Source organism: Mastomys coucha, unplaced genomic scaffold, assembly GCF_008632895.1.
Source record: "Mastomys coucha isolate ucsf_1 unplaced genomic scaffold, UCSF_Mcou_1 pScaffold11, whole genome shotgun sequence".
In the NCBI taxonomy this organism is placed as follows: Eukaryota; Metazoa; Chordata; class Mammalia; order Rodentia; family Muridae; genus Mastomys; species Mastomys coucha.
In genome coordinates, this window is record NW_022196893.1 from 15,253,404 (window position 1) to 15,262,366 (window position 8,963).

Sequence of the window (8,963 nt, forward strand, 5' to 3'; positions counted from 1 at the left end):
CTTGCCCTTCCACCCACCATTCAGATTAGAACCATTTCCTGATCAGCTACTACATATGCCCCAAGCCCAGGGCCTGGGGAAACGTGCCAGACTAGTCTTGGGGATCATGTGCCATCCTGAGGCCCTAGTGTGCAGGGCCTTGGGTCAGTGGAGGGGGGGGGCATGTGCTTTGTCTGGGAACCACCCCCAGCAGGTGTCTGGGAACACAAGGCCCATGGCTGCCTCTATGGCCCCTGCCAGTGTAGACTCCCTGAGGCTGAAACAAGCCGGTGTCACTCAGAGAGTCCCCAGGTGTCCAGTTGGAAGTGGGTGTAGAGAAGGCGGCTGTGGGCAGGGAGGGCATGAGTGGGCTCCGGGGAGGGGAGAGGCCTGGCTAGCCTTGGCCAGGTTACAAATAAACTCCAGCCCAGCCGCTTCCCAGCCGTGCCGGAGGGAGAGAAAATAGCTTTCACACTGTATTTGCTGATTTTTTTTTTCACTCCGCTGCTTCTAAATCGATCCCGAACAGATTGTCCGATTGTTTGGATTTCAGGAGAGAAGTTGCACGCCTTTGGCTGGTCTCTCTCCTGGTGACATTCTCCCCCTCCTCTTTTAGCCAGGGTTTAGACTGACACCAAGGCTGTCTGGGCTCATCCTGGGACCTGAGGCCTACAGGTGACAGGTGAGGGACCAGCTCCATAAGGGAAGATTCTACATTCCACAGGGGTGCCCTTGCCTAGGGATTCATAACAAGATGATGTCCCTGGAGAGCTAACTCTATTGCCCTGGGAAGGATAGGACCCTCCAGGCCTCAGGCCATGGAGCCACACCCTCCAACTCCCTTGTCCAGGAGAGCACTAGACACAAAGGACCATGCCAGCACTGTGGTCCCAGTGCCCACAGCAGGCAGAGTAACTACGTGCCCTCTTAGGGACTAACAAGACCATAATGCACAGAAGAACTGGGTTACCTGTCCTGCTTTGATGGATTGATTAGTAATGTCTGTTCTGGGCATAGCAGTGGGTGGTGGGAACATTCGCGCCATTCTAAGTCTCCAGGGTGAAACTCGAACTCCGTGCTGCATGGCTGGGGTAGGAGGTCTACGGCCCTACCTCCATTCAGCTTTCCATGGATGCTCAGGGATAGCCAGGTCCTAGTGTAGAGAGAGTCTCCAACTCACTCCTCAATGCTTTACTGTTGCCCCATTTGTCCCTCTAGCCTCACCAGCACCTGGGTTGAAACCTCTTCCAGGAAGGCCTCCTCGATGCCCCCACCTCTGCTAGACAGAGTTGCTCCTTATCTGTCATGCCCAACATTTGGAAGTTTCCTCACAATGCAGTCACATCCCAGGGCAGAGAAGGTGACTGTCTCATCTGTAACCAGAGGCTCTGACTCCATCGGGCAAGCCCTAGAGGTCAGTCAGACCAGAAGAACTCATGACACATGGGACAACTATGTCCTGCTTCCCTGACCTGCCTCTAGCCACTGAAACCAGGCTTCAGTCATCTGTCCTTCCTTATCTGTCATATGCCCCAGAAAAGCCAGAACCCCCCCAGAGCAGGGTTCCATGCCTCTCATATAGACCCGTCCTTCTTCTGGGATGGTTACCCTATCTTGCTGTTCCAGACATTTAGATAACAGGAAGTAATGAATGGACCCTGTGCCTTCAGCAATCTGATGTGGACCCACTTTACAGAGAAGGAAACTGAGGTAGAGAGGTGAAAGAGTACCCACATCCTGAGTGATGGGCCCAGGGCAGAGACTATTTTCCTTCCTCACTAGCTGACCAAGGCATTCTCCTGCAGGTGGAAGAGGGGAACTAGCTGGGCTCTGAGTCCTGCTTTAGAAAGTCCCTTTGTTGGGACCTGCTGTTTGCAGAGTGGCAGAATAGGGCTGTGGTCAGGAAGGGGCTCTCCCAACCACTGGGCCCCAGGGTAGCTGGCTAGGCTGCCCAGCCCTGTGGATCCCTTTCAGCATCCTTGGTTTCTGCCACCCCATCTCTGTTCTGTCCCCTGGGCTCTTGAGACAATCTGGCATTGAGGGCTGTGTGGTCCTCACGGCTGCGCCAGGATGCTCCTGAGCCTCCCCTGCCCCCATCTCTGCAGCTCTGAGCCCAGGCTCCTCCTCTGATTTTGTTCCCTTGCAGGCAGCAGGTGCCCTTCGAACACACTGTTTCTGCTCCCAGGGCTCTGAGCAAAGACAGCACGAGGCGGCCTCTTGCATGATGGGGAGAAAAGAGTCAGAGCCATTCCAAGGTGATGGGGAGGAAGGAAGTTGAAGCTGAGTGTGGCTCTGTCCAGCTGCAGGACCAAACTCTGGGACGCCAAGGGACCTGGCCCCAAGGTGGACCACCAACCCAGTGAACAGTTCGTGACAGGGAGAAACACAGGGGTGTCGCTTCTCTGCACTAGCTGTTTGAAGTTTCCCTGGGCTGCCCTGACATGAAACTGTAGTGCTTCTCCTGCCATGGGTCATTCATTCATTCATTCATTCATTCATTCATTCATTCATCTATCCATTCATCCACCCATTTACTTTGCCATTCTTGTCTCCCTTCAGTCAGAGCAAACCTGTCCAACCTGCTGGGTCTAAGTAGAAACCGAAAGCTTCTCCACCCAGAATAGAAAAGGCTACCCCTACCCTGGCTTCTCTACCCAGAATAGAGAAGGCTACCCCTACCCTGGCTTCTGTGGTATTTGTGTCATCCTATGACAGTGTGTACTATAGACCAGACTCACCTAAGTCCCACAAGAACCCCGAGACAAGAAAACTGAAGGTCAGAGACAGTCAGAGGTGGGGTGGGACGGAGGAGCCATTGATGGAACTGGTAGAGTACTCGGAATGGTACAGTCCCTGCCTCCACCCCCTCTGCATGCGTGTGACATGCACATCCAGAGTTGTCACCATGCGCATCCAGGTCCACCAGACTCTGAAGACACTGGAGCTCAGAAGAAAGCACAGGTCCCTGGCTGGCTGGTGGGGGGTGTGGCTGGAACAGAGTCCCAGTCCCTTACGGCCTCTTCAGACCCCCCTGCCCCCCCCGCTGGCCAGTTGCCATTGTGCTGTGCCAGGGATGGCTTGAATATCCTGCCACAACACCCCTGCTGCAGGGGTCTAGGCACCATGGGTTGCTTCTGGGTATCCTCAATGCCCGGGCAGACATGGCAACAAAGTAACAGGTTTACATCACAGAGTGGGGCTTCTGAAAGCTGTGGCTGGGTACTGAAGGCAACCACCAATGCATTCTAAACAGTCACCCATTTTTCAGGAGAGGAAACTGAGGCTGCAGGGCCACAGAACTTAACCCAAGGTCCCCCAGGGAGCAAGCAGGCAGAAGAGATGCTTGTCCAGAATGGAGCCCAGTACAGCCTCTGTGACTCCCAGGGCTCGTTGCCTTGGTGACAGGCCCCAGCACAGCAGCTGGGCTCAGTCCCAAAAGGGCTCCAATTCCAGGCAGTTACACCCAGGAATGTCACATCCCAGACCTGCTCCCAGAAGCCTGAAGCATCTAAACACCACAGTGGAACAAATAAGGTGATGGTGTGTGTGTGTGTGGGGGGGGCTCCCTGCTGTGCTGACAGGGGCCACCGAGGGTGCCAGCCTGTCTGCCGATTCACAAAGGCTCCCTCAGCCTGTTTCCAGGTGTGCAGAGAGTGGGACTCAGACAGCCTCAGGCCCCACCTCCTGAAGCCCCAGGCCCTGCCACAGCCCAGGGGAAGGAGACTTTAGAGCCGGTATCTGAAGCTTTTCAGTTTAGTATTGAGTTTCGACAACAGCCTGTGTGTCGTCCCCAACCCTTACAGAGCCCAGTCCAGGGTCACGCCAGATCTGTCTATTACTGGCCACCTTCTCTCCTGTTTTCAGGATTCAGCTCTCCTTAGAGAATCAGAGATCTGCTTCAGGCTGTCTGAAGGTGACAGGTGACAATGGGCACAAAGGTCTAGGAAACAGACACGTGTCAGGCTAGATTGTGACAAAAGAATGTATTCAAGCCTGAAGATGTCACTTTGGGGCCAGATCTCTGTGGGACATACAGCATTCCTTCCAGACATGTCCTTTGCCTCCTCTGCCTGGCGTCACTCCCGCACACCCTTCAAGACGCCAGCTAAAGCTCTTTTTTTCCAGCAGCCCTCCCGGCCCCCCTCAGGTACCTCTATTCTCCTGCCTCCAGTCTACGCAGCACAGCCGGGCAAGTGGGTCAGATTCTCTCTGCTGCTCTGAGCCTGGCTCTGAGTGAGCGAGCGAGCGGCTTGCAAGGTGCTCTGGGAGCTGGGAGTGAATGGACGCTAACTATGCTTGTTCTCAGCTGGGTTCCAGCTGCAGGCTTCCCACAAGCCTTAGTGAAGCAGTCCCCGTCCCCGCTGAAGCACGCCTGGTGGACGAGATGCTGGAAGGGATCTGCCTTTCATTTGTGCTGATGTCTAAGAAAATGACATTTTATCCTGAGCCCCTCTGTCATCCAGGAGCTTCGGGACCTGGCACGGGAGTTGAACTTTCCCAGGCCCACGCTCAGAGCAGGGCTCTCAGCCAGGGCAGCTATGTTCCTCCTCCAGCCTTCTCTCTCTCTCTCTCTCTCTCTCTCTCTCTCTCTCTCTCTCTCTCTGTTCCTAAGAGGCCGCCAGGCAGGAATAAGCAGATTAGGGAGCTGGCTTTTAAGAGACCATGATTGGTCTTGTTTTCCATGGAAGTGTGAACAACAAAAATATTTTTTTTCTCTCCCGGGCTCATAGAACTTAATTCACTGTTAAACAGGTGTCATTTGAAATGTGTGAGGACTCTTTCTCTATTCTCCAAGGTGTGTGTACCCATGTCTGCTGAGATCAGCCGTGCCGAGAGCTGTGGGGAGCTCAGCGCCCCACAGGAAGGTGAGAATAGGGTGCTGGGCACGTGGTGACCTGTATGCCCTATTCATCCAGGCTTACTTGAAAATACAGGTGGATGAGTGTTCCCCTGGACAGAAAACGGATTCCGGAGATGAGGCTCAGGAGTTGACCAGGGTAGCGTAGAGAAAGTTCATCCTTTATGAAGCATCTGCACCCCTCTCTCCCTGGCTCGAAGTGACACCCACCATCTCTGACTAGATAACCTAAGCCCTCAAGGACCTCCTGGGGACATTTCCTGTCTGCTCAGAGTTCCAGTGTCCACATCTACCTATCTCCAATATAGCCTATGGAGGGCAGGGTTCACAAGCCTCAGTTGTCAGGGTCTCCAACACTTTCCAAGGCAAGGTGTTTCCAACCTGCCAGGGACAGGCTAAGTCAAGACACCCAGAGGAGGTCACTGAATATCCTCAAAGGAAGGGAGTGGGCTGAGGACTGTGTTTATGGAGGTAACATCAGCAGGACTGGGGCAGCCGGCACAGCCTGGGCCCAGTAGGAGATGGTCTGTTCAGATAGCCAATCCTGAATGAGGACCTGGCCCTGTTTCTAGATGGAGCTTCTTAGGGGTAAGTCTGAGCAGGCCCAAGCTTCCTGCCACCATCCCAAGGGGGTATCATCTAAAAGCCGCCCCAGCAAGGGGCCCTGGGATGTGATGAGCTTGCTGGAAGGAGGGAAGGGCAGAAAAGGAGGAGAAAGAGACAGGACCTCATCTGCCAGGCCTATGAGCGTCACGTACAGGGTGGGAGCACACAGTGCACTAAGGAGGTATGACCCAGCACAGACAGGACAACCTCCTCGCTCACCCCTGCCGCTGAGCTTCTAGAACCCACCATATAGGACAGTGGCTGAGAAATAAGGCCCCACTATGCCTAGGGATGGCCATAGCAACGGAGGACAAATGAACAGAGGTAAGTAAAGTACAGGAAGATAATATCTTCAAGCGCCAGAAGAGCCATATTCCGAGACCATCCTGAGGAAAGCCAAGAGGATAATACAGGCAAGAAGACACCCCACCCCACACTCCCTGCTCCCAACCCCCAGGGGTCACACAGCGTGTTCCAGGCAAGGTGGCCTGGTCCTCAGTAGCAGGGTGCATGCTGAGCTCTCATTAGCAGCCTCTCCTACGACAGGTCCCTCCATGTGTACAGAAGAAGCAGCAAATATACCCTTGGGGGCTCGTGGGAGAGTCCATAAGACTCCAGGTGCAAGGCTGGGCTCTGCTCTGAACAATGGTCCTGTGTGCTGCCACCCGCCAGCCTCACAGAATCCCATGGCTGCAGGCACAGCTTAGGGTCTGTGTCAGCGAAGTCCTGTAGGCACCGGCAGCTGACATAGCCAGGCCTAGAGTCCACCTACCACCTTCCCCCGGAAGCCAGACCCTAGGCAGCAGGCAGCAGGAGTAGGGCCGGCCAAGGATTACGTTTGTGCTAGAGGGTCACATTCCTTCCTCTGGGCACCTCTCCTCCAAGCTCCCCGTGGGAGCTTTGGGACCTAGGAAGCTTCTCTCCTCACTGATCACCCCCTACGCCCTCTCTCCATCCCTGGACTTAAGATAGGTTGCTAGGGCCCCTCCTGAGCCACCTCCCGATCCTGAAGTGTAGCCTCCCAGCCCTGCGTGGCCAAGGAGGGGCTGTCCCCTCCTCAATGTCTGCAACTTTGCTGTGGAGAGTTAGTTTATCTCCCTTCTAACTCACCCACCAACGCTCGCAACCCTACCCTCTCCCCTGTGCCCACCTCTTGTCCCCCACGATCAAATGGCTCAGCAGGGCAGGGCCTCTCCTCAGCTGCTTCCTCCAGAGCCACCAAGGCCCAGGCAACTGCCAGGGGCCACTGAAGAAGGGCAGGGCGGGAGCCGTGGATGGACAGATGGATGGCAGGTGACGGGGGAGTGGCCTTCAGCTGCTTTCCTTTTGGACAGGTCCCAAAGGCTTTCTTTTCTCTCGCCTCCATAAAAGGCTGAGCAAGCAGAAATGCTTCCAAGCCCATCCATTCCCCTCCTTCTTGTCCAGTTGCCCCAACAATCTCCAGGCTGGATGGCCCAGGACAGCAGGGTGGCTGCTCCCAGTAGCATTCCTTCTTCACTCCTAGTCAGTCATCAGTTTTGTGCCCACCCTGACAGAAACCTGAGTCAGCACAGGAACTCAGAGTGACGGTGAGGTTACCGCTACCATCCCCCCACACCTCCATCCCAACCCCTCCCACCTTGGCCGGGCCAGCAGTGGTGGCTCCTGGTGGTAAACCCAGCGCAGCGCTTTTGAGGCTGAAGCAGGAGGATTGCAGTGAATTTGAAGCTATCCTGAGCTACTTCATGAGTTCTAGGCTACCCTGTGTTACAATGTGAAACCATGTTTCAACAAAACAAAAAACTAAACTAAAACAAAATTTAAAAAGAAATTCTGATCGGATGCTTTTGGCTTAGCTTGAGCCCAGAGGTTCGGGAGCTGCTGGGTACCAGAACTTTCTAGCCAGCTCTGTTCCAGTTCCGTCCTTCACCAGGACAGGCCCAGCAGGAAAGAAAGATCTTCCTAGGGAGGGCACAGCATTAAGGGAAAAACTAGGTTCTGGGCAGCCCTGACCAGCCTAAGTGGATACCAGGGACCAAAGTCTGGTTTCAGATTCTGGTTCCAAAGCGCATTTCCAACCATCCCTCTCAGCGGTCAGGGGTAGGCAATCTCAAAGGTTCCCAGGCACCAGGCACCTTTGGTCAGTTTGAATCAAGCAAGAGAACAAAGGGACGAAGGGGGTAAGTTCTGGGTTGGTTAGCTCTGGGTGGAGCCCAGCTTGCAGTCAGAGTCACAGAGTGTCAGTGGCCAAGGCATCATAGACAGCATCCTGAGAAACGGGTCCAGGGACCCGCCTGGGGTCACACAGCCCATAGCAACTTCACCGGACTTGCTTTCTCGCTTCGCCCAGGGTTACAGCAGCCTCTGCTGAGAGGAACCACTCCCCTTCTTAGAGGTGGGGAGACCGGATCAGAGGAGTTGAGAGCCCCGCTCAAGGTCACACAGCCCCAAGAGAGGTCCCTCTAGTTTCCCACGCAAAGCACTTTTCTCTTCCCATGCCAGGTTGGGGTTCCCTGGCAGGAGCACCCACTAAACCCAGGGCACCAGGAAACACAGAAAAGTCATGGGAGGTGAGGGGGGGGGGCAAGGATGCTTACATGTAAATACTCTCGGGACAAATTATGTAACTCCGGTTCCCGGTCCCCTCCATGGCCCCAGGGGTACGACTGAGGCAGTAAACACCCACTCAGCACCGCCGCCCCGGACCCTAACCTGGAGGACCCCGTCAAGAATCAGACTCTGCTTGGCCCATCAGGCAGTCGGCGCTGCTCCTTCCAAGGAGAACAGTTGGAGGCGCCAGGATTGCGCTGCCCCCCTTTCCTTTTTTCCCCCCTCTGGCTGGATAAGAAATACTAATACTAATAATGATAATAATAATTAGAATAAATAGAACCCGAAGACGCTGGGGTCCCGTTGCTATGACAACAGCTGGAGCTAATGAGCTTTTCGGAGGCCGCCGCCGGGCCACCCAGCCCCGGGCGCGGGATCACTACGGATCCGGCCCTGGGAGGCGGCAGCCGCTGAGCCTCGGGGTTCCCGATGTCGCCGAACGGGAATCCAGGGCAGCCAAGCGTCTCCCAGCGCGGCTCCAGCGCCCTGCCCCACGCGCACTGGCTCCCCAGCCGTCCGCGCTCCGCGGCGACTCCCAGCCCGGTCCCGCTGCTGTCCCCGGCTGCGGTCCTGGCGACCACCACCTCGCCCCGCTCCGGCTCCCCCGACGCCGTCCCGCCCGCGCTCCGCAGCACGGCATGGACCCCGCAGCCCCGCGCCCCGCTCACCTCGTGCTCGCGCCGGTCGCTCCTCGCTATGCAGCCGGGAGCCGGCGCCCGCGGGAGCCGCCTGCAGGGGCGCGGGGCTGCCCACGCGCGCCGCCGCAACAGTTGTCCGCCAGGCTGCGGGCGCGTGGGGCTCCGGGGCTCCGACCGCGCTCTGCCCGCTGCGCCCCACGCGCGTCCCGCGCCGCGTTCAGCTCGGCCGCCGCGCCCTCTGCTGCCCCGCGCCGGCTCGGCCTGCGCTTCTCTCTCTCTCTCTCTCTCTCTCT

The 8,963-nt window shown here is 56.4% G+C and overlaps 1 protein-coding gene across 1 annotated transcript in view; it reads right to left on the reverse strand.

Moving 5' to 3' along the window:
- Positions 1-8,925, reverse strand: part of Shisal1 (shisa like 1) — a 68,286-nt gene extending 59,361 nt beyond the window's left edge. Inside the window, exon 1 of the mRNA XM_031351442.1 lies at positions 8,701-8,925. The gene's annotated coding sequence lies outside the window, so the exon portion shown is untranslated. The remainder of the gene's footprint in view (positions 1-8,700) is intronic.
- Positions 8,926-8,963: the final 38 nt, after the last annotated feature.